Source organism: Tamandua tetradactyla, chromosome 8 (genome assembly GCF_023851605.1).
Source record: "Tamandua tetradactyla isolate mTamTet1 chromosome 8, mTamTet1.pri, whole genome shotgun sequence".
Lineage (NCBI taxonomy): Eukaryota > Metazoa > Chordata > Mammalia > Pilosa > Myrmecophagidae > Tamandua > Tamandua tetradactyla.
In genome coordinates, this window is record NC_135334.1 from 107,672,143 (window position 1) to 107,698,613 (window position 26,471).

The window sequence follows — 26,471 nt, forward strand, 5'->3', positions numbered from 1 at the left end:
AGAGGATTCTTATCTATATTCTAAAAACAGTTTTCTTTAATATTAGTGAAATCAGCTTTAGGTTTCCATGTTTAATTAAAGTATAATTTACACCAAAGTCTTTAAGTAAATTTCTGCAAAATTTAAACTTTTTCCTATGACCTTTATACAAGCAACAGTGACAGAAAGTAGTACAAAAGATTTATTTCAACTTAATCTTGCTAAAGAACAAATGAACATAGAACTATTAAGCAATTAGAGTTGATGTATTTATTAACAAAGAAATGCTCAGAGAAAGATGGCTTTTGGGTGATGTGATAGTTATCAGTATAGTCTATGCAATTTTTTTAACAAAGACATAAAACAGCCAAGCAGCCTTGACAAACCATTTTGTTTAATCTCTTTTCAAATGAAAAGCTCTTAAGCAGGCCACTTGTCTTAACTGCTTGAAACCATAAAAAGAGAGAATTGCCACCAATAAATTAGCATATTTTTAACTTCATCACCAAATGATGGTCAATGTGGCTTGGCACTGCTTTGGTGTTTGGGACTTCACCCTTAAGTGACCACTTTGGCCCTTTTTTGACCCTCTGCCCTCTTTAGCTGGCCACTTGATAAGGTAACTTAATGGTTCTCTCTCTTTTTCTTTTTCCCTTCACATTTGCAAGTAGCACTAACCTATAAATCATTGTAAGGGCCCTATCCAGTGACAAATTAATGTGCCCTCCTCCTAATTAATGGTCATCAATGTCCTTAATTATCTAATCCTGTTGAGAGCAGTTAATAGTTAATCAAGCAGCCAGTTCTTCAAGCAGGTCATCTCTGCATGAGTGTTAGAAGTTTCTCATCTGGGGAGACTCCCTTCCAAAACCACTTAAAGCCAAAAGAACAAGTATAGAAACAGTGATTCTTGAGCTAATTTGCTTTAGTTCTCAAAAGATACCATTGCAGTGGAACCCAACATTGAAATTGTTCAGACATTATTTTACATATGAAATTCGACCATTTTCCATACTATTATTAAAAAGCTTTAGAGGGAGAAAGTTATAGTTGTTTAGTGTCACAAGGAAGGCATGCCTCATCATTTTCTTTTCAGTTGAATTTTTATTTTTAATGAAAGATTTAGGTTTTTTCACCATATATCACCTTTATCAACTAAGATGATTATTCTGACAACCAGGAATGTACTCTCTGTCACCTGATCTCAAAAGGAGGCATGGTTGGAGACCAGGGACAAAAGAAGTAAGCAGGCATCCTTAGCTGTATTTTTAGGGTACCTTTTCTCTGTTAAATCATTGCTCTTTTCATGTATTTGAAAACTAAATCTTTTCTTACTAGGAGCCACTCAGGGTCTCTAACAGGGAAAGCAACGTCAATCTGTTGTCTTTAATTTCTTCGAGTGATTTGGAGAATATTTCTTCTAGGAGTTTGCATTGATTTTGTCCAGATTCAAATGGAAGCATTCATCTAATCACAATAAGTTTTAACTAATAATATTTAATAATAATAATAATAAGTAGTAGTATTTATCAACTGTAATGCTCTATAAACTAGCCCTTCCACAAACACCATAGCATAGAATAACACTAAAATTCTGGCTTACATTTGGGATAAATAAAAGAGAAGGTTCAATTTGGTTTCAGGTTAGAAGAAACTGCTTTCCAATTCTTCAAAAATTGATAATCCTTATAAACTATATATGACAACTCTATCAAATTTGATTAATCATATAATATACTAATTTCTTGGCCATCAATCAATCATAGCATTCATTTATTGAGCCTTTAGTATGTACCCAGTTCTATATTGGCCTACTTATATTTTCTATGTAATGGATGAGTCTTTTATTACAAAGAACTTTTACTAAAATATAATAATAGATTCAATATACAAACTTCGTCTTTTTCATCTTTGTGTCAATCCCAAAACCAAAAACAAGGTCATATACTTAGTAGGTATAAAGTCTTCAGCAATATTATATGTACTATAGATAAATTATGAATGGAGATTTTTATGGAGTCAAATAGTACAGCCATAAAAGTTGTATAAGCGCTACTGGTCAAATGACTTTTAACACTGGCTTCTCAGTTAAGCATTGTAAGATGTATACTCTGGGTTCATTGCGGCACTTCCAAGGAGGTGAAATAACTACTTAAACTTTCATATTTTTCAGTTTTATAATTTTTACTTCTCTAGTGTCAGGATTATCATTAACCAGTTTTTCTTTGTAATAAGAAACTATGATATAATTATAATGTATAAACAAGATTTGATAGAATTTGAAATACAACTTTGTTTTAATTTGAAGACATCACAAAAGCAACATTTTCACTTGAATTTACTTTTATTTTGCTATTTTAGTGTCGTCTTCTTCAGTTTGATCGTATTTTGCATTCTAATCTAAATTTCTAATATAAATGATAATAAAGTAGTATTGCAGTTATTGCAACATCTTGCAAAGAAGGTTTCAATTTTTGTAATGGGCTGATCCTTTCCAACTCTGAGATTCAGTGGTTGTAAGTTCAAGTGCAGAGCACAGTTACTTAGTTGCACTGAAATATACAAAAGATAGCCACTGTTCTCTAAAAACTTTCAACATAAGGATAAAGAATACTTACCCAGGCTTTAGTTTGTCTAAGAATAATTATAATTATCATAGATAGTATGTCTGTATGGGTCTTGTAAACTAAAAGAATATTGAGAGTGGAGACCGTCAATATAAATCAAGTCTAGTCAAGGTTGCCTTGTCTTACTATGACCTCTAATTCAAAATATGGGACCTCAGTCTCTCTCTAATCAATAGTTATTTTCTCAAAAAATAATTGACCAGCCAATATTTATTAAGTAGCTATTATTTTTATGTAGTTATTTAATACATGTATCCTTAACCATTAAGACCAGAATAGTATAAGCCATCAGCATGAATTAGCTTTTTAATAATATTACGGTATAACTTCATATGGTTTGAGCAGTTATTTGAAATTTGTACATATCGGAAAATTATAAACTCTTGCAAACTGCATGGGTACTGTTCACAATGACAGTGTTGGGCAATTTGAAGTTTTGAATGATATCTTTGGTTCTAGGTTTCTTTACTTCTCTACATTGAATTTCTTCAGACTTTCCAGAGCTTGAATGAAAATTAGAAAAATGACTATATGTTTACTATACCTAGGGGTAGAGAGTTACTATATGTTAACCTGCTTATCAGTTCACAATCATGTCACTAAAATAAAATAATGATAACAGAAATGTTTGGCATGGGAATATTATTAATTAAGTTGTGACATCATGGCCAATATGTCTTTTCTGAGAATGATGCCTTCTACAAATATTAGTTGGAATTTCTATGCTGTTAGCAAAAAAAAAAGTATGTGTGTGTGTATATATATATATATATGTATATATATATATAGCCATCTCTTCGTATAAATAAAATTAATTGTCAAAAACAATGGAAATTTAATTTTCTACATGTTTACATTTTTACCAATTCATTGTTTTACCATCCACATGTTTACACTTTAATTCCCAAGTGGTATAGACAAGCTATAGTATCACACAGTTTTCACAAAATCTCCAGAAGTTGTTTTAATACTTACTATATATATTTCACGTTACATAGAGAGCCTATCAAAGTACTTATCACCTTGAGGGGAACACTGTTTAATCCTATTTCTTCCCACTTTGGCATCTTAATTAGAAGAGATAAGGGGAAAAAAAACATCATTTAACTAAATCATTGTCTTGAATCTGTAGCAAAAGGTATAATCCGCAATTGGGCCAATTAGTGAACCCCATAGTTAGCTATGCTGTGGTGAAAATTTGATTAGCTCTGACATTATCCTAGTTCCCACTGTTTTTTTGCCAGGTATGATGGTCAGACTTCAAAGAGCTTGAGGCATCAGCAGGGCAAGGTTTGGAGGCCAGCTTAGGTCCGGTTGTTAATCTCTCTGCTAAAACTACAGCAGCTCTCACACAAAACAAGCTTACACGACACAATCATGCGGTATTAAAGTTAGGGTTGAGTCATGCCAATTTGCCTTTGATTTTTTGATGATTGACCAAAGATGGCTACATGACTAGACATATGCTAAAAATGTACTGATTAGGTAAGTTCCCAAAATATTTGAAGTATTTTTTTAACTTCCTATGTAAATGTTGTGAAAGCATATTCTCTTTAATCAAACTTCCCAAAGTAATAGTATTGTACTTCCCTATGTAAATGTTGTGAAAGCTTATTCTCTTTAATCAAACTTCCCAAAGTAATAGGAAGAAAAAGAGTATTTCTTACTGGCAGCCTGAATCCCAGACTTTTCACTTGCCACTTCTTCATAAAAATTTGTCTTTACATTAATAATCCCTTAAGGAGAATGTAAAAGGAAATTGTTTCTAAGTGGTAAGCTTTTGAAAAAATCTATTAAATACATTGAAAGAAAAACATTTTTCCCTGAGTCATTTATGTTCACTGACAATTTTTTCTGAAATTTCTTTATAATTATTTTCCACTTAAATATTGAGTAAAGTGCCCTCCTAGGATGTGATTGCATAAGTGTTCTTTTCTCTGCATTCTGATTTGTTGAAATCTTGCAGTAATAGTGACATGTTTCCATTCTGAGAAAGCCTAAGGCTGTGTTAGTATTATTCCAAATGATTGAAACTGCCATCTTGCTGACTTTCCCTTAGGCAGCATAAGGCCTGTTTGTTTTTGTGTTCATTTCACATGCTTCCGGTGAGTTTGGCTGGCAGGACGTTATTGCTTCATTTGACAAGGAAGTGTAAATTCGTACTTGGTTATTATCTATCTTAAAGTCTCTGTGTGGTCATGAACACCATAACTACATTTTACTGAGGAAATTTAAGAAAAACATCTATTTGAATAGTGAGATGATGGCACAAAGAAAAAGTCAAATATTTAAAATCTTACCAAATAGTTTTCAGTCCATGAGTCCTCAAAAGGATCCTGTTGGGCAGTATTTTCACCTTTGAGACCAGGATGATATAGACTTTGCATCATTTAAAGATGCAAGGAGAAAAAGATCTCTTCTTCCTAATTTTTTTTTAGGAATACATTTGTAGATATATGACACCAGGAGAACCGTATTGCAGTATTTCAAAGATTTTCTTTGCTGTAGCAGTTTGCCCAGTTTGCATGATATTGGTACTTCCAGTTTCAGACCCTCCTTGAAATACTTCCTTCCGCAATGTATTTTTTCTGGTATTTAAGGGAGGTAGAAACAGAGAAAACAAAATATGATGGCAGATCACTGCTGTCACATTTCCTCCCCTAAATGCATTTTTAAGTTCCTAGAAGGTAAGAACATATATTTTGTTAATATGTCCTCCAAGGTGCCTGGAAAAGAAATGAATACATTGTAGAGCTTAATAAATATGGTGTCCAGGGGCTCTGTGTTATAGGTAGCTTTCAGGAATCTTTTGTCCCTAAAACATAGCAACTTTAGTCCTGCCTCAGCATCTTTGCAGAGCAGATGTCCAGAATGTCCATCACTGTGATCATTTTTTTCCATCATTTAGATTACAAGTTAAATATCTCATTCTCCTTCTTAGAGAGTTTTCTCTGATTGGTCCATCCTAAGTATTCATTCACCCATCCCTTGCTATTGGGTATCCTATTTTCTCATTCTCAGTATCGCACTTATATGCTATTATAATTGTTCATCTCTTAATTTGATATTTCCCCAACCTCACCACTAGAATTAAGCTACATAAAAGTAGGGGCATAGTTTATCTAGTTTGCTGCTAAAACATTAGCACATATAGTAGGAACTCCTTAAATATTCGTTAAATTGTTTAATACCTACTTTTGCTTTAATTTATATCTGACATAAGTTTATTTTGAAGTATTTATTACGTGTCTTATTTATTTGAGGCCTTGTTTGGAGAGCTTTCACATACATTACCACATCTGATGATACTTATTTGATCCTCACAGGAACCCTTGCCATCAGCATTTTTACACATATTTTAATGTGAGGAAATAGAGTTATGTAACCTTCCCAGAGTCACACAGTTGTGGTTAGAGACAGAATTAAACCAGAGCTCCTGGCTCCATGGGCAAAATTGCACTAGGAAGTTAGCATATTCAGAGCCCCATGAAATATTATTTTAAAAAATGATGATGATGATGATGATTTTTATTGGGTGTTTAACAGGGGCCAAGGACTATTAGAAGTGCTTTATTGGCATTTTCTCAGAGCCTCACAACCACCATGTATTATTATTATCAACATTTTTTAAATCAGGAAACTCATCGTACATAGAGATAAAACAAGTTACCCAAATCCACAGAACTAATAACTGGATGAAATGACACTTTAATTCAAATTTGTTTTATTCCAATGCCTGTGCTCTTAACCCCTACCTACCTGCTACCCTTCAGCCTCGGTAGATAAACCAGAAAGCCTCTGCCCTAAAGGATTCTCCATGGAGAAATAATAACAAATTTATCTGCCCATATATATATATTACATATACATATCATATGCATATTATATATATATATATTACATATATATGTATATGATATGTATTTAATAATAGATAGCACATGTGTATGTATATATATACACATAAATAATCTTTTAACATTCAAGGTAGAAATTATTCTGTCCTTATTGAGTGTTTCTACTGTTTTTATAAAATATATTCTTAAAAGAAATTTAGATTAGATTAATCATACCCTCTCCCTCATATAACATAATTCTACTTTATGTTAGTATGTATTTATAATAATATATATTATAAATATGAATATGGTGGGGTGGCAGAATTTTCACTTTCCTTGTGTTTTCCTAATTTACAAGCTTTTTGGTATGGTAGTTATTTTACTCTGGAAAAAAATTAATTTTCAAAAAATATAATGCCATTCCCGAAAACACTAACCACTTTTGTAGAATTTCTAAATCTTAGATCCATAAGGGGAAATAAGTATTCTGTACAATGAAATGGGGTTCCCTTGTTCTAGTCATCTATTTTGATATGATTCAAGTGTCCCAAACTTAATTGCAGTGTATTATTGAATATACTTAAGTTGTATATTCAGATACTTTTACAAATATCAAGTAATACGTTCAGAGCTGGTTGTTATCTGATTCATATTACATTTCATATTTTTAAAATTTTTTTACATCTGTTGTCTTAAGAACATAAACATTATCCTGTGAGATGATTAAGATATATACATCTTAAGACAGTGAATCTCCCATATTCAGTTTTACAAATTCCTAATTTTTGCCTTTCCCTTTTCTCATAACTGGTCCTATTGAAAGTTTGATTCATTTATATTAAAAGCTGTGTTTTCTTCTGCAAATATTTTATTTGTTGGAAGTGTTTTTGAATACCATCTTTAAGCAAAAATAAGCAATAAGTCTTATTATGATTGCGAAATATTTTCAACTCTTATCAGTTAATATTGCTAAAACTTTCCTGTCATTTAGTAAAAGGAAGAAATTATATCTCCTTAAGGAAAGATGGGATTAAATATAAATTATTAATCTTTAAAAGGTAGGATAAGAGGACTATAATAATTAAGAGAAACTGGAATGTAATAGAAATGTGTTTAGCACAAAACTAGTAATCTGTCTCTTATTTAAATTTTTAAGCAGAAATTAAAATTCTAACAAAGTTATTACTGTCATACTCCATGTCACAGTGGTCATTTCATAAAGAAGCCAGTTCATTTTTTAATCTGGTATAGTGAAGTTTGCTGAACTGTTTTGTCAGGTGCTGTCAAATCAACCCACTATTGTTGCGGAGAATCAAACTAAATCATTTGGGCATGAGCCTTCAGAAATAAGATATCCAATATGAAGGATTTAATGAAACTGAGTATTGGGTTTCAGGTTTTTGTAAGACTGTCAAGAATATATTATATTCATTCAGAAATTTCTGAGTAAATCAGTTGAACTATCTGAAAATTTGTTTTAAATATCATTGCTTAATATGAACAATACTTGGAATGTATTTGGGTATATGGTTTTTAGGTATATGATTCTTCATTGAATATTTCCCAAAACTTGAAATTGTATGGTCATTCAGCAAAATGAGAAGTGTGGTGTCTTTTACTAAAATTAAAATTTTCTGTTACAAAACTAAGCTAATGTTGGGCAGGCCACGGTGGCTCAGCGTGCAGAGTTCTTGCTTGCCATGCTGGGAGACCCAGGTTCAATTCCCAGTGCCTGCCCATGCAAAAAAAAAAAAAAAAAAAACTAAGCTAATGTTGTTAAGTTTGAAATAACTGTCTTTGTTTCCAAAAGCTATTAAGAGCAAAGTTGTATTTGTTTAGATTTTTAAGTCCTTAATTAGTGAATCATATGTGACTATTCTAAAAATTTAATCTTATATGAATAAAAAGAAGTATCTTTCTGATCAATAGTTATTTAAAAGGCATTACTACAGTGTACATTTAATTAAAAACCTCAAACTTTTCCTTTACATACTTTGATACAGGGGTTTTTCCTTGATGTTTCTGCCTTTTCTGCTTAATAGCCTAATTAATATTTTACAGATTTATACTGTAGCTGTGGTGTAGCATTGAAAAAGCTTGGTAACAGAAAAAACCTCTTGGTGCAATTAAAGGTCACTTGTACATATTGTAATGGGCTACTCATTTACAAGATCTTTGTTAAGGGTCAGTGCTATAGCATGAAATGGATTGCCCTTGTTGAGCTTATAAATAAATAGGTCAACTTATCTTGTATTCAGTGGGCAAAGGAAAAGGCTAACATATTGTAACAAATCGCTAAAATGTGGAGCAAAACAAAATGCACCAGTGCTATATTCTTCACATAAATCATTTTTTTAAATGATTAGAATATATAATTATAGCTTTTACGGGGAAACTGCTTAAACATTACATATAGCGATTTATGTAGATCACATCTAGGTATAGAAAAAAACAGCACCGTGATAATGTTCAAATACCCTTCAGTCATAAAACTAGCATATTTCAAAATGGCTGGAACTTATGCAATCCATTTTTTCTGTATCAAAGTTCAAAACTTGTTAGTTGCGGGGTAGATCTGAAAAAGGAAGCAAACTAGATAGTGGCATTTTAATTATTATTCATCAACCTTTTTAATACTATTAATATAGAAATGTTTAGATAAAATATGAATAATGATCTGTACTGAATTCAGTCACCTGATTTTTCAGTAAATTAACACTTTAAAATAAAAATTAATGATGAAAAGAAAATATTTCTACCTTGTAATAATTTTAGTACATTTAGACTTTACATTGTATGTATATATGTATAAGGTATAAGCCATTTTTCCCCAAAAAAAGTCCTATTGTAAAAATATAATAATGAAGTAAATGTACCCATTGTTTTCTATTTTTTTTTTTTTTTTTTTTTTTCTATTTTAGATTCTTCCTCTGCATTTGGGCATTCCAAAACACAACAACCACACACCCCTAATTTTTTTTGGGGGGGGGGGTGGGTGTTCCTGTAAACTAGTAAATGAAAAAAATTAAATTTCTAGTCAATTCCAAATCAAATCTTACAAGGATAATAAATTTCCAAAGTCATAAACCATGGACTCTCACCATTTCTTTTCATACTGAGTAATCTGAAAATGCTAACTCAGTTTCCATAGATGCTTAATATACTTCCCAGGTTTTGTATAAGTAAAATAGTCTTCATCAAATATCAGCTAATAATATAGTAAACTATTATTGCTGAAATAAAAGAACCGCTTTCTTTTAAAATACCATGTAAGAAATGATAGAAAGATACCATTTTTAATTAACACTGAAGTGATTGATATTCCATCTGAACATGATTTTAGTATTGTCCTTTTTTGTCATGTGAAAACTATTTTGAATGCTTCATCTTAAAATATTAGTTAATAAATTTTCTAAATTCATAAATGACAGTAAATGTTTCCCAATCTGGTTCCTTAAGTGGACTATTATATTCAGGGTAGATTTGTTTTTCAGAGCAGATAGGAATCAATCCTAATTCCATTTAAAGGACCTATACTTTCTAGCCCCTTTTGAACCACTTGTTACCCGTAAGTGCCTGGCTCATACATGGCCAGTATGGCTGATTTTTTTACCTATATGTTTTTCTGGCTTTTGACAGAAAAATACTATAAAAATGTGTGAGTCTCATAAGTTATGGAATATGTACCATAGAATTTGAATACAAGATTTTAGATATTCTACAATTCAGATTTAAATGCACATTGTCGATAAAGTAACTAATATCGCTTCTGTAATAAAATCTAGAAATATCATTATTGAAGAATCATCCCATTGAAGACCTCCTTGTACACATGAAACTGGCAAGTTTCAGTCATGTTTTTTTTGTTTGGTTTCTTAAGAATTTCTCCTAGAAAACCATTCTAGTCAAGATAGAAATTAGATTAAGGAAAATAACATTCAGAAGGAAAGCTCTACAATGCAATTTATAATTGAATGTATCTCTTCCACATGGTCCTGTTGACTTAATGTGAAATTTAGTCAAGAAACAGAAAGAGTACATGAAAAGGTATTTCAGAAATGTGATCTACTCTTCATAGTACCATAAATGTGGGCTGTTTCTTTGCTTTAGCATCCAATTATTGTAACATTCCCATCATTTTATTAGGAAGGCTCTTGTGTTTTGGTCCATATGTAATTGGATAAGTAAAGGACAATATTAAACCAACTAGGCTACTGATGTTTTAGAGCATCCGTTTAGCAAACTATGGCCCATGGGCCAAATCCAGCCCTGCTATTTTTGTAAGTAACGTTTTATTGGAACACACCCTGCCCTATTTTTTAATATATTAATCTATGGCTGCTTTCACACCACATTGCTGATCTGAGCTTCGGCTTGCAAAACCAAAAATATTTACCGTATGGCTTCTTTCAAAAGAAATGTGCTGTAAAAAAAAAAATCTCTACTTCTAGGGATATTTACTTTACATGCTTCAAATAAAGTTTACTGAAAGAATTATCCACTTGGGGATATGATTTATAGTCTTCAAATTAAACTTTAGTTCAGAAGTACTGAGTACAGAGTCATTTGTAATTTTCACTTTTAGAATTAATGCAAGTTTTTTCAAGAAAATACCTATATTTCACAAAATGTTAAAATTGGAAGGAAGCTTAAAGCTCTTCAAAGCCAGCTTCTTAGTGTCTGTGTATATTTTTCTGATCCAGCCCTTCTTTAAACAACTGGAAACCACTTTTCAAATAATACCCCATTTTGTCTACATAGACTAAAGTTAGAAAATCCTTTCAGGTGCTAAAACATCTATCTATACCTCAACTCACTAGTATTAATTCTGGTTTCTGAAGCCACATATAAATTATTTTCTATATAACATCATCGGATTCATAATAAGCATCTAATATATGAAGAAAAATTATTTGTATGCATAGCACCTTAATTTTTCTTAGATTTATGTTTCTATTGTAAATCATTATAAATTAAATTAACCATTTTATGATATTTAGTGTATATTTAATTTAGAACCTTAAGCATGAAGCCTATATAATTTTTTCAACATCTTTTAAAGGGACCATATTTTCTTTTTAAAAGTAAAACATTAATTAGAAATATTAAATTAATAGTCTTGAATTCTGAGCTAAAAATACTTTATGGATTATAGCTTCATACAACATAAATATTAAAATTCTGTAGTTTTTTGCATCGTGTTTCAGTTCACAAATGAGTTTCAGAGGATTAGAAGTGATAAAATCAGCATTAAATGTGATTTTTTAGTTTTAAATTTTAATCTATTTAAGATTATTTTACTATAAATCAAATGCAGCTTTAAACTTTTAATGGCTGGATAATAAAAAGCATAAAGCTAAATTTCCAGGAAGTTTTGATTTCATCAGCAGAAGTATGCAAAAAGTCTTGTTCATAATCCATGCTATCTAATGTCAGTAGTTGATTATCAAATCAAAATAGTAAGCTCAAGCAATACTGTAGTTCCAGAAATCATTTTTATTTTTCATTTTATTTTTTTAAACTGTAGGAATTTCTTAGGCAATGAAACAAGATCATATTAAAGTTTAAAATTTAAATATATTATGAAAAGTAGTATTTGGGTTGGTAGGATATGTCTAAGCCAGAAGAGACTGGAGTTGGAATCTTTGACATTTGGTTAGAAAATGTAAATGTGAGGACATTTTTACTCACAACTGCCTTTTTTAAAAAGTTAATGGAATTTTTAAAAAATAATTATATAAATACTACTGTCCTTGGCATTGGAAAGTCACTTTTAAATTAAATAAAACAAAATCCCTCTTCAAAGGTGTTCATGATGTATAATAGAAGATTGCACACACACCCGCACAAAAAAGACTCAACTTAACGTTTTCAGCCTGATAAAAATGTTGTAAAAATACTTGTAAGCTTGAAAATCACACTAGTTATTCTTGTTTCAAATTCTGTTTAATATATTGTTCTGTATGATTTTATAATAAACAGATTACTCCTTGAACAGGAATTAAGAATAAAGCTGCCAGGAAGGGGTTTTGTTGTCAGAGTAGTTCCCGCCTCATGTTTTGTAAGAGATTTCATGGTCCCATTGTAAAGAGCAGATGATTTAAAACGTGTTCCCAAGATAAACTTTCCCATTGTCATTAATGAGGATGGATAATACTGAGTGACAAGTGCATTAGGAATGACACAGAAAGAGCTGTTAGATTTGTCAGAGCATATCACTTCAGGCAGTGACACTTGAGGACACTCTTTTTGTGAATATTTGGTTGGGGGTGTCCTGATTTAAAGATACCAAAGTTTGCTTTTGCTAATAGAATAATGTACTTTACAACTTTAAAATATATATTTTCAAGTGTTTAGAAAATATTTGGAGCATTATTTAGAATAAATTCTTCTGCATTTTAAATTTATGATTTTCTTATTTTCGAATTGCTTCCTAGGAAAATCCTCAAAATACATAACATTTAATGTTAAAATATTTCCACAAAGGTATTTTTTCCTCTTTTTAAAAGTCTTATTTCTTGGAATATCCAAGTGAAGAAAAGTATTAGAAATTGTATTTAAGAAATATTTTGAAGATGTTGTCTTATGCCTACATATAAAAGGAAACTTCTGTGCAGCATCTTGAGGATAAAGATTTTGAAATAAGACAATACATGTGATTTATATTGTCTTCCTAAAAATACATTGCTATAGAGAAACATTTTTTAAATATTAATCAATAAATAATTAATAATGTGTGATTTTCTGGTATTTAAAATATTTCCAAACTGTACTACACCTCTCAATTTCAGTTTTGAACATGCAATTGGTCACTTTTTCGCCTTGATTCATATTTCATTCTGCCAAGCAAATTTTGTCTCTGTATACCCACTTGACACTAATAATGACTGAGTCTCTGTTCATTTGAGTTTAAGATTTCCCAAGTGGCAGTTTGGGGCTAGGATAAACTATCTATCATGATTGCATGCCACTAATCTGTCTCAACCAAGCCACCCTATGACTGAAATTATATTTGACACTTCACCTCTTCTGGATGAGCCTAAGGTGAACGTAGCTACAGATCAGCCCTGGGAAGACATAGCAGCAACACCATATGCTAGGGAGGGTCCTTTTATTTGTAGCACAAGACTTAAACTATGCCTGTAGCAGAAGGGAAATTTCTCGCTCTCTTTTTAAATTTTCTGATTTTCAATAGAATTATTATTTATATACCACAATTATCAGATATCAAAAATTCCCTATTGGCATTTTGATTGTTATAAGAATTTACCAGTTCTTGAAACATCTCACTAAATATTTTATATTATGAATGTTTCCAATAGGAGCTTAATTCTCTCATTTTAAAATAAAAAATTTTTCAAAATAAGTTTTAAATTTCTTATTTTAAAGTCCACTCCACACATCAACCTGGTATTGCAGTATTTCCAGGAATGGTGCACACCCCTCAGGGGAATAATAAATGTATAAAAAGTCAAAAAAAAAATAAAAAGTAGATTGGGAGAAGGCAGGCCACGGTGGCTCAGCAGGCAGATTTCTTGCCTGCCATGCCAGAGACCATGGTTCGGTTCCTGGTGCCTGCGCATGTAAAAAAAGTAAAAAAGAAAAAAGTAGATTAGAAGAGAATGACAATTGGAATACTATAGCAGAAACCATTATTTTATTTCTTTGATAAAGATTCCTTATGTTCACTTAATTACCATTTTTATTATTGCTACGTAAAGTCCGGAGAAAAATGGCTACTTAAGAAATAAGCATATATACTGCTTTTCAACCTTTCTGTGAAAAAATTTCCCTTTAGAACCAGAAAATATCAAACATTTTGCTATGATGGGAAAGGAGAGTTGAAGGGCTTATTATTAATACCTTGGGTAGGAAGAAATTTGAAGTAATTTTCAAGAATATAAATGGAGGATTTAATGGTAAGGCTAGTTTTCACAATTAGCGTGGAGGACCAAGTGAACGACAGGGCAGAAATGACAAAAGTAAAATCAAGATTATTTAAACAAAGATAGTTGTACGTTTAAAATGATGTTTTCTTGAAGACCACATGTAGCAATTTATTATAAAATGGGTTATTAAAATGTGAATCCATCTAAAGATGTTTCATATGGTGTGAAAAGTTTGTCTTATGTAGTTCTGTTAGTTCATCAGAGCAAACACTTAATAAGTTTATTCCTAATGGTTCTTTCCTTTTAATCATTTGAAATTCCCTTAGAAAGATTCCTTTTAGTAAGAGTAATTTTGCTTATAATCTTATCAAGTAGTAGTATAATCACTAATACATTCTACACAGGGCTTTTCTAAAGCACCTAATATCAAATAACCATCAACTTTATTTTGGAAATTTATACAAATTAATTTCCTAGTATCACAAAGATAATTAGTACAGTGAGTAAATGCTTTGAGTGCAATGTAAATTACTTTCAAATGTAATGTCTTACCTTGTATTTTCTACATTATTTTAATTTCATCTAATGTAATAATTACTGGTATATAAGATTTCAATAACATCACCTAAAATAGATATCCAGAAGAAGAAAATTGTGAAAGTAAATTATGTATTTTCACATTTTTAATTTTAACTAATATTACATCCATCAGTGAATTGTGTAATATAATCCTGTGATATGTATTCTGAAGAAGATGGAGTTCTATCAAAGTAAACTATTTATATGTATTCTTTTTTAAATTAATTTCTTTATTAGAGTAGTTGTGGATTTATAGAACAAACATATGTAAATTTGTTCTTTATTGCAAAAGCAATTAAGCAGAAAAAGTCAAAGTTACATACTCTCACACTAAGCATAACTTGAATTTTGCATTAAATTTTAACTTAGGCAATAAAATCTGTGATCCATTCATCTTATCATACTGTTATTCCTCCCATCTAATTGTGTGATCATTAAGTGAACATTTTTATTATAGGATGCATCTGCATCATTTTTTAAAAGTGAAATTGTTAACATTTTTTCCCATAAGCATCTATTTTCTAATCAAAAGAGGTGGCATTACATTGCTTTACAGTAAGTATTCAAAAATTTTTAAATAATAATTATTGAGTTGTTATGACCAAAAAACATAGTTAGTTTTTTTGGAAAGCAGATATTGTTTATTGTAAATTTAGAAAACAAGCTCATTAAAATTATGTTTTGTGTAATAGTTAAATAATTAGGTATTTGGGTTTGGGTTTGAATATAAGCATTTTAAACATTCTTTTATTATATTTATATGTCTGAGATGGTATACCATGACTCTATAGAGAAAAATATAACAATAAAATAAAATAAAGTGGTCACACCTTTTAGTAAGTAAGCTATATAAAATTATCCTGAAAAAATGTCCTAATATGAACACCTAAGGCAAAATTATTGCAATTCCTCAGAATATTTTTAATAACATGATTGGTAACACTGAAGTCACTTGCTTGATGTTCTGTATATTAGAAAGGAATAATTTTTCCCTCATCTTTGCTTTAGAAATATGAAGTTTTCTTTGGTACCGTGTGTGTGTGTGTGTGTGTGTGTGTGTGTGTGTGTGTGTGTGTGTGTTGTTTAAAAGCTCTAGAGAGACAAATGTAAAAAATATGTTAGATTTTTTTATATTCTGAACTAGAATGAAATAGCTTGTTTTTTCAATATAGTCTGCCTACTAAATCAGTTGAAGTTTCAAGGACTAATTTTATAAGGACAAGATCTACTGTAGATTTTTTATTGTTCATTCCATAAATATTTATGGAGGCAATTTTAGGTGAATTTTTCATCTGATCCATTGCTTTTCATTAAAATACATTGTCCTTAAGTTCTGGCCTCTGACTCTCTCTCTCGCCTGATCTCTTGCCTTGAGCTCCAAGCTTCAGCCTGACTCTTCCATTTACGTCCCCAGGATGGCCCATTCTTCTCATCACCTCCAAGTCTTTATAAAAAGCCAAAATTATTCTCCCCTTCCTCCAGATACTCTTCCTAAATCACTATTAGTTTCTCTTCAATTCTTAACTTAAATATCACTTCCTCTAAAATGTCTTTCCTGATTCTCCAAGACTAGAATCTAGCACATAATAGGTGTTCACAAACATTTGTTGAATGAAAATCTAATATGCGAACCTCTGCTAAATATCTGACTATATCTTAAATTAGCTCTCCAAATGGCCTTGAGTTGTCTATTCTTTGAGGAAAAGCACCAGTAATCAATTCTCCAACCCCAAAAGTGGGGCAACTCATTCCCTACTGAAGGAGTTACACCAAACTGTTTAAATATTTTTTTCTTTTTTATTATTATTATTATTATTAGAGTAGTTATAGGCAGTTGCACAGAAAACTCATACAGAGTGTGGAGTTCCTATATACCACTACCCCACACACACACACACACACAGTTTTCCCTATTATTAACATTTTGCATTAATGTTGTGCCTTTGTTACAATTGATGAAGGAAATATTATTGTGATTTTACTATTAATTGTAGTCCATACTTTACATTGAGGTTCACTCTTTGTATTGTATAGTTCTGTGTTTTTGTTTTTGTTTTTAAATTTTTATTCTGGTAATATATAGACAACCTAAAATTTCCCATTTTAACTACTTTCAAATATGCAATTTCAGTGGTGTTACTTACATTTACAACATTGTACTACCATGCCCACCATCCATTACCAAAACTTTTCCATCAATCCAAACAGAAACTCTGTACCAATTACACACTAATTCCTTATTCACCCACCCCAGCCTCTACCCCAGCCCCTGGTAACTTGTATTCTAGTTTCTGCCTGTAAATTTGCATATTCTAATTATTTCATTTAAGTGAGATCATACAATATTTGTCATTTTGTGTCTGGCTTATTTCACTTAACCTGTCTTCAGTGTCCATCCATATTTTAATTTTAGCCCCTTCTCCACTCACTCACCTTCCCCTGCAAACGTTGACTTTCTTCTAAGTCTTTGCCTTACTTACACAAAGCTCACCTTTTTAATGAGAAAAGGTGTTACCTATAAAATATTTATAATTCAAATTTAAATGCATGTTACCTCTTCCTCTTGCCTCTGTAGAGATGTGTCAGAAATTCAGTGTGGACACCTGTCAGGATAACCAATTAAAGCCAAACCAATTGAGCATTTAAAATAGACTCTACAGATAGAAGGGAGGTGCCGAGTTGATAACATATTGATAATATTGGGTAGTCATTATCCCATGGGATTTCATATTCATTGTTCCTAGTGAATTGACATTTATATCTATCACTTGAATGAAACTCGATTAATTATTTTATGATAATTTGTATCATTGCTTAATATTCAGTGTGGGAAGTGTGTCTTGACCATCTCCTTTTATCATACCTTTAGAGGATTCGGAGCCACTGTATTTAGGGAAGATGATTTCTCCTTCTAATTGTTACATAATAAGCCTCATTGTTTTCCAAATAAGAGACTTCCTGCTCTCTCTGAGAGTAATAATTTTATGCTGTAGACATCAAAGATGAGGACAAAACTGTCACATTGTGATTCTGTCTTCATGACACTCCACAGTAATACAAAGTGAAAACTTCAGAGAGGGTTTTGCTTTTTCCATTGTATCAATAGCTATGTTCTCAGACTTTTTTCTCTAAGTTGGGCATAAAAATAACCATTTGTTTTTTTAATCTCATTTAGAAAGTTGTAATTATATCTTAAAATTTTATTTATATCATATTTCCCAAAAGAAAATGTCTTTCTTAAGGTTGTCTTTTCCTAACCAAGGAATGGAAATTATAGTTTCTACTTTTTATTAACTTGTAGCTAATTTAGTTGCAGACATAGTGCCTTAATCCATATGTAATGTGTTTATCACTTAGGAAACATTTTTTTTAAAACATGGGTTAGTAATTTTATATAATGCTATAATTACATCTTTCATCAGGATAATTTTGTAAAGTAAATAAAGGTAGGGTTAAGATAATACCTAATTTAGGATGCCTTTCAAATTTATAATGCTTATAATTAAAGATTTCGGAGAGAAAGTTAAGGGTCTTGGTTCCCCTACAAATCAGCCTAATTTTCAACATAAAGCCATAAAAGTTAACTGAATGATTTCTTTGCATACACTTTTACACATTGAATCACAGCTGTCTACTTAGAAGGTTTTTGTACAAAAAAAAAAACAAAAACAATTGTTAACGTGCTTCTACATTAGAAAACGAAACTTAAAAGATGAATTTTTTAGCTTATCTGACATGTAAAGTTGAAAGCAGAAATTAACTGATCTAATACCATTAGAAAACATTTATGATTTGTAATGGAAAGTATATAATTATTCATTTCATATTAAAGCATTGAAAGAAAACATTACACATTATCGATCATTAATAGTAAACATCATGCATTATACGTGGTTTCATAGACTTAAGACATTATACATATTAGCTCACTAAATTGAGATGTAAGTTTTGTCTTATCAACAAGATATTTTCCCACTTCCCTACTTTCTTCCAACTGAATAAAAGGTACATAACATAGAACTATCCTAGCCTATCCAAGCACCTAACAACCCTCACAGACAAATTTGCATTTTTAGATGTAGACAACTAAACATAGATACTCCAAAACTTGTATTCTCACAGCTGCCTTCCTAATGACACATGGAGCTCCCTGATGAGTAGTGGCTGCAGCATCTCAAGGTAGAAAGAAGCAGCAAGACTTATTAAGTGACTGTGAAAAGCACTTCTCTTCCCTGGTTGTGTTACACGCAGAATTCTGTTAACCTCTGAAGTAACCATATGACTTACGTTCTAGCTGCTGGCAACTAAAATAGGTCATAAAGCTCTAGGTCTGCTATGGTGTTATCATTCTCTCACTCCTACCAAGAACTCTATTTTAAGAAGGGACTGGCTGTTTGTTGTATAGTGTTTTGTTTGTTTTACTGGGAGAAACATAGTGGATAGGAAAGGGGAATGGGGCAACAGTGGTGAGGCTGATGGTAAATAGTCCTGTCTTCAACTCTGATTTCTGAAAAGGATAGGAAAATCTTTTGATATCCACTGTAGGATACTCCATGGCCTTCGCCAGCTCACACAACTGGACACAGATTTAAATAATTCATGGCAAAGGAAGAAGCATGACTATACTCTATTCAAATAGTTATTGTATGATTCAATAAAGGGCTTCTCCATTGCAGAAGTTTCTAAGGAACTGTCCAAATTATTTTGCTGCATTGAAGCTGTATCAGTTATTACTTTTTAAAAGATGTAAGCAGTCATTTGGTTCTTGGAAGTCTTTTGTTGTATGGGAATTTTGTTAAAATGGCATTTGTTAGAAATGGTGTTTATTCTAGTGCAGTGAAAAACCTACACATGACTCTTCAGATAAGATTTTAAAAATATTTTTATTGATAAATCTTTACACACATATATTCCATACATGGTGTACAATCAGTGGCTCACAATATCATCACATAGTTGTGTATTCATCACCATGATAGTTTTTAAAACATTTGCATCCAGGAAAAGAAATAAAAAGGAAAAAAAAACTCATACATACCATAACCCTCACCTCTGCTTCTTAGTGATCACTAGTATTTCTATCTATCCAATTTATTTTACCCTTTGTCCCCCCTATTATTTATTAATTTTCTATCCATATTTTTTACTCATCTGTCCATACTACTAGATAAAAGAAACATCAGACACAAGGTTTTCACAATCCCACAATCACATTGTAAAAGTTATATGTTTGTACAATCATCTTCAAGAATCAAGGCTACTAGAATACAGCTCAACAGTTTCAGGTACTTGCCTCCAGCCACTCCAGTACACCATAAACTTTAAAAAGATATCTATATTATACATAAGAATAACCTCCAGGGTAACCTTTTGACTGTTTGAAATCTCTTAGCCACTGTAACTTTATTTTGTTTCATTTCTGTCTTCCCCCATTTTGGTCAAGAAGGCTTTCTCAATGCCTTGATGCCAGATCCTGGCTCATCCCAGGATTTCTGTCCCATGTTGCCAGGGAGATTTGTACCCCTAGGAGTCATATCCCACATTGTGGGAGGGGCAGGGAGTTCACCTGCTGAGTTGGCTTAGAGAGAGAGAGGCCACATCAGCAATAAAAGAGGTTCTCAGGGGGTGACTCTTAGGCCTAATATTAAGTAAGTTTAGCTATCCTTTTCAGGAATAAGTTTCACAGGAGCAAACCCCAAGATCGAGGGCTCAGCCTTTTAATTTGGTTGTCCCCATTCCTTGCAAGAATATTCAGGTAAGATTTTTATTTAGCATATGTGAATTAGAAGTAATCATTCAATAAGACATCAATATCATGCACAGTTTTTTTACTGTACTAATCTAATAATATGACTTCAAATGGCTTCCATATGAACTGATGATATTCTGTTAAATTGAAGTATAGACAAATTAGTAAAACTTTCATGATATGACAGTATTTTTTTTATGAAATTTCATTGCTGTATTAGTTTCCTAGGGCTGCCATAGCAAAATACCACAAACTGGATGACTTAAAACAACAGAAATTTATTCTCTTAGAATTTTGGAGGCTAGAAGCTTCAAGTATATAGGACCACGTTCCCTCCAGAGGTTCCATGCCTCCCTTCTAGCTTCTGGAGGCTGCCCATAATCCTTGGCCTTCCTTGGTTTATAGACACGTTATTCCAATTTCTGCCTCCGTCTTTAAGTGGCCTTCTGCTGGCCTTCTTCCGTTCATGTCTGAATCTCTTCCTCCTTTCTTTTTAGACACTAGTTATTGGATTTGGGGCCCACCTAATCAAGTATGACCTCATTTCAACATAATTAAATCTGCAAAAAGATACTATTTACAATTAAGGTAATATTCTGAGGTTCAAATGGACATGAATTTGCAGGGTGATGCTATTCAACCTGGTACAGTTGCCATGTTTTTATACAAAAACTCTAATCCATTATCTGTCATCCATAACTGATTCTACTTTAAATAACAAAACTTTATATTCTATAGATATGAGTTATTTAAAAACAAATACCTGGAAATATGTGTTTTAATATGCCAAATATGTTTGGAATTTCTACCATATAATATAATATGCTAATATTTACTTCTTGATTATTCTGATTATTTAGCTAATTAAATGCTAATTAGCTAATTGTCACCCTTTTAATGGAGCAAGAGGATTTCTCAGAGATACTATTAATTTTCCATATTAAAGAACTCCCTGCTTATTAGAATACAACTTATTATTTAAACTGGCCTTTGACACAGAGGTGTGTGGCCACAAAAACAAACCAAATATGGCCTTTGGAGATCCAGCATGAACAATACCATTAGCAATTCAGCAGTCTGTTTACTGTATTGCAGAAAGTAAAGTTACTGGCATTGTCTATTAATATAAGTGAACTGTAAGATAAAAACTACATAAAACTTTTCAAAAATTTAATTTAATAGGGCATTTAGTTAATAAATATTTTAGAACATTTTCTTTAATAAAGGATCCATACCAGAGAATTCTAGACACATTCTTACTTCCACTTAAATGTGGAAAAAAATTACCTCTGAATTGGTGTGCTAAATTCCTTGCATGCTCTTGTCATCTTAATAGGAAAACCCTAAGTGTGATGCTACCAGTCATCACCATGTCTTCAGATGACACATTTTCTTTAATGAAAGGTAAAAAATGGGGAAACATGTATTTTTTGTCTAATTTGAATACTAATATTATGAGTATATTTGGAAACATATGCTAAAACGCCCAGTATGGAAATGAAAGCCTCATTTATAAGACTGTTAATATGAGTTATTGTTTTAGTTTGACCCGTGAACCTTTTTTCTTTATTCTCAGTTATGCATTTTGGAATTGAACGTAAATAAAGTTAAAAGCTTCTTCCCTACAGCATTGAGGTTTACACATAAGGCCTGTTTCAAAATTGCCAGGGCATAATTTTTCTTTCAAATCTGGTGATTCACATAAATTAAACTTGATTTACTCAGGAACAGAAATTCTAAAATAATTTAATTTTGCCTTTATGACCTAAATTCACATTCTGTCCATATTACTAAAATAAAACTAAATGTTACCTCTTTATTATAATACTAATAACAATATCATTAATGTGGATTTTTAGTATTTAATAAAAAGAGTACCTGAGGTTCTAAAACGTGTTAGGTATTTTTGTACCCAATGTGGCACTAATGTCGCTTTGAGAATTACAGTAGCTAAATGCTTCATAACTGCCATGCCTCCTTTTTTCCTATTGTTTTACTAATTGTTTTCCAATTGTTTTACTAATATTACTAAAGGGAAAGATGTTTGTCCATTTGGTTTCCTTAGCATTTAAATTCTAGTCAAGCAGGAAAAAATCATCATCATCAAATAGAATTAAACAGTGAGGGAAGAAGGGGAATGTAAGGATAGTTCAGTGGTAGAATTCTCGCCTGCCGTATGGGAGACCTGTGTTCGACTCCTGGTCCATGCACTTCCCAAACAAACAAACATGCACACAAACAAAAATTCAACAAATGGTGCTGCAATAACGGGATACTCACATGGACAAAGAATGAAATGTGACCCCTGCCATATAGCATACAAAAAAAAAAAGAGAGTGAGGGAAGAAGAGGGACGAGATTATGACAGATTGAATTGACAGAGTTTTTACCCTTAGGAGTTATGAGAAAGTAGTATGACATTATAGTGATTTACTCTTTTTAAAAATTATTTATTGAGCATATGCAATGTTCAAGTTATGATATAGGACACTGTGAGAAATAGAAACAGGAACCATTATTTCTGTTCCCACTTTACTTCTTAGGTATTTAAATTGTGGAAATTACAGAAAATGTTTAGTAAATATTCCTCCCCTTCTAAAAACCTATAGTCATTACAGTCTTTTTGAGGAGTTTAGAGTAATATTTTTCCTTCCTTAGATAAAAGAAAACAATCACTATTTGCCTAACATGCAGTCTGACAGGAAATCTTATTGGCGTTACCTTTAAAATATATTTAGAATTCAACCAGGTCCTACCACCTCCAGTGCAAGGACCTAGTCCAACACATCGTCATGCTTTGTTCTGGATTATCATACTAGCCTTCTAACTAGCTCTGTAGTTCACTTCAATCTGTTCTCGTACAGCAGCCAGGAGAATGATTTTTTTAAATCATAAGACTGATCATATCACTTCTCTGCTCAGAACTCTCCAGTTGTTCTCCATTTCACTCAGAAGTCCTTCAGTGACCACCAAAAACCAACATGATTTGGCTGCATTGAGTTTTTGATTCTTTTGTTCTTCTCCCCTCATTTGCTCCCATTATACCTAACTGTCCTTCTTGCTATTCCTTGAACACACCAAGCCTCAGGGTCGTTGCTTTATGTTCTTCCACCTGAAATATTCTTTTTGCAGATCTTCTCATGGCTAACTTCCTAACTTTCTTCAATTATTTGTAAAATATTACCTTTTCGATGAGCCTTTCCATGACAATCCATTTTAAAATAGCAATCCATTCCCATTCTGCCATTCCCCGTTACTCTTAATCTGCCCTCCTAGTTCCCATAGCACCTGCCATCTTCTGCTATGCATGTCATTTTCTTCTTTATTATGTTTATTTTCTGTCTTCCTTTACTAGGATACAGGTTCATAAGAATAAGGATTATTGTCTATTCACTCACACCAGAGCACTTAGAATAATGTGTGACGTATAATAAGGTGCTCAATAAAAATTCTTAATATATTTGTATTTCTCAAGTGATCTCAAATATCTTGGTTTCCTTATCCTTATTTCTAGTTAACTTATATACAAGAATGAATGAATGTAGAAGGTTATACTAGTAGTAATAAAAATGATGAGAAGAAAATAGCTATCATTTATTGAATACTTATTAGATGTCAGACACAAACATTATATGTTTGTGGTGACCTTAAACAAGTTGTATTCAGTATCAGTACTCGTATTTATATTTACTACAGACCAGTAACTAAAAGAATTACATAGTATCAATACTGAAATTAATTGGAATCTAATTTACCTAATGCTATCTCTTCATTTTAATTAACTACATATTTAGAGATAAATACTGATTTAGCAAGGCTATAACTTTAGAATTTATAATTTTCAAGAGACTGAAAAGTGATATTGCTTTTCTATTGAAGGGAGAGAGTATATATGATATTGAGCATAGCCTGGAAGAAAACTTGGGGAGAGGAAACTGTTATGATCATGTAAGTGGGGCATTAAGTAACATGAATGAATTTGCCCAAAAACAAAGGAACAGAAAAGGTATTTTAAAAGTGAGGTAATATTGAGTGGTATGGTACGGCTATATTGTTCATATGTTTTATTTGAATGCCCTCTAAAATAATTTTTTTAACCGTGTACCACTTTCCACATTTTTAAATTGAAATCTAACAATCTTATTTATAATCTTAATATAAACTTGTAATGAGTTTAAATTATGACAGAGAATATAATTTCTGATCTCTTATGCAAGGGATTTAACTATATATTTTTCAAAGCCAGAAAATACAGAATTAGCCCATTCAATTTATAGAAAAAGTCCATAATATAGCCTAATTGGGCAGTCACTGTCAAGTTAGATGAGAAAAAAGTCTGACTTCATATTTTAATTCTAATAAACATGTCTCTAGAATAACCTCCTCACCTTTCCTTGCCATGAGTTTATGCCATGGTTACGGTGAGACAAGAGGCAAGCCCCTTTAGTTTGTCTTTGTTCTGCATTCATGGGACTTTCCTTAGGAGCATTGCACCCTCCAATTGTCTCTTTGTTTGTGTCCCAGAAGTGTTTATACCCCAAGGCAATGTACCACACTAAAATCCAGGATGGATGAGAGGTATGCTTTTCTTTTGTCAAGTTCAATTAAATGAGAAAGGAGAGTCTGCAGACTGTAAGCACATTTTCAAGTGGATCAACTTTAGGAAAAGAATAACTGTGGAAAGTGAGGATCTCAAAATTGAATCCCCTTAAGACTATCCATGCCTGCACATCCACTGGAAAGTTTTTGCGAAACCCAAAGGGCATGTATTTCCCAGTTTTTAAGATTTCTGTTTTATATTATCTAGCACATTAAACGTTAGAAAGTAGTTTGGTGTTTTTTTTTTTCATGGTTGGAGAAGTTCCCATAACATGTCTTCTTGCATCATAACCTACATATATAGATGTTTGTCACAGCATAAGATAAAATAAAAAATTTACAAGAATGGAATACTGATCTAAGAGATTTTTTATTTTGCAGCATCATCATTAACAAAATTAGCATTTATTGATTCCTTATTCTACAGAGAAACTGTGTTAGATATAATATGTGTTGAAATATTAAGAATTCGGTATTTGCATCATGAGTTTTTAAGGGTGTATATCCTAGAGCACTGGTTTTAAAAATGCTATAAAATGCTATAACCTTAGTGGTCCCACAGAGTACCCCTGGAATGGCTGGTTTTGATTGGACTTGGAAGATGAAAAAGTGGACAGGGAAGCAAAGGGCAAGGGAACCACTAACTTGGTTCAATATGCTCACTCCCGCTTGAACCAGAACAGGTCTTCCATAATTTGTATATCGTTTGAAATAAAGGTTTGACACCTGAAAAGTCTTTAAGCCCACTGACCTCGAGTGTTAGATTAATGCTATCCTAATATTCTGTTTCATAAATGATATTACCTCATAAAATCTACCTTGTAGAGTTCAGTAACAAAATTCTTAAGGAAGAACTCTAGGGTAGACTTATTTTATTTAACGCTAAGTGGTAATGTTAGAATAGCACTCTTAAATAAGGATTTTTTTAACTCAATTAAAAATATAACTGATTTGTCCTGAGGAGCTCTCAAGTTGAGTATTTGTAATGTATTTATTAATTAACTGACATATCAATAATTATATAGTATCATACTTTTTTTAACCTGTGGTTATGTTTTCTTGATTGAAGCTGTAAATGTCACTGCATCCTGGCTCATTAATAACAGTTGGAATTAACCAACTTGGTGACCTCAATTTTTGTACAAATTCATACTCACATATTTAGATTCTTTTTTTTTAAATTTGATTTTGTATCATGAAGGGAATTGGT

At 31.8% G+C, this 26,471-nt stretch overlaps 1 protein-coding gene across 6 annotated transcripts in view; it reads left to right on the top strand.

The window, feature by feature from the left end:
• ELP4 (elongator acetyltransferase complex subunit 4) overlaps positions 1–26,471 on the top strand; it is a 309,287-nt gene that overhangs the window by 186,052 nt on the left and 96,764 nt on the right. The gene's annotated exons all lie outside the window — the stretch shown is intronic.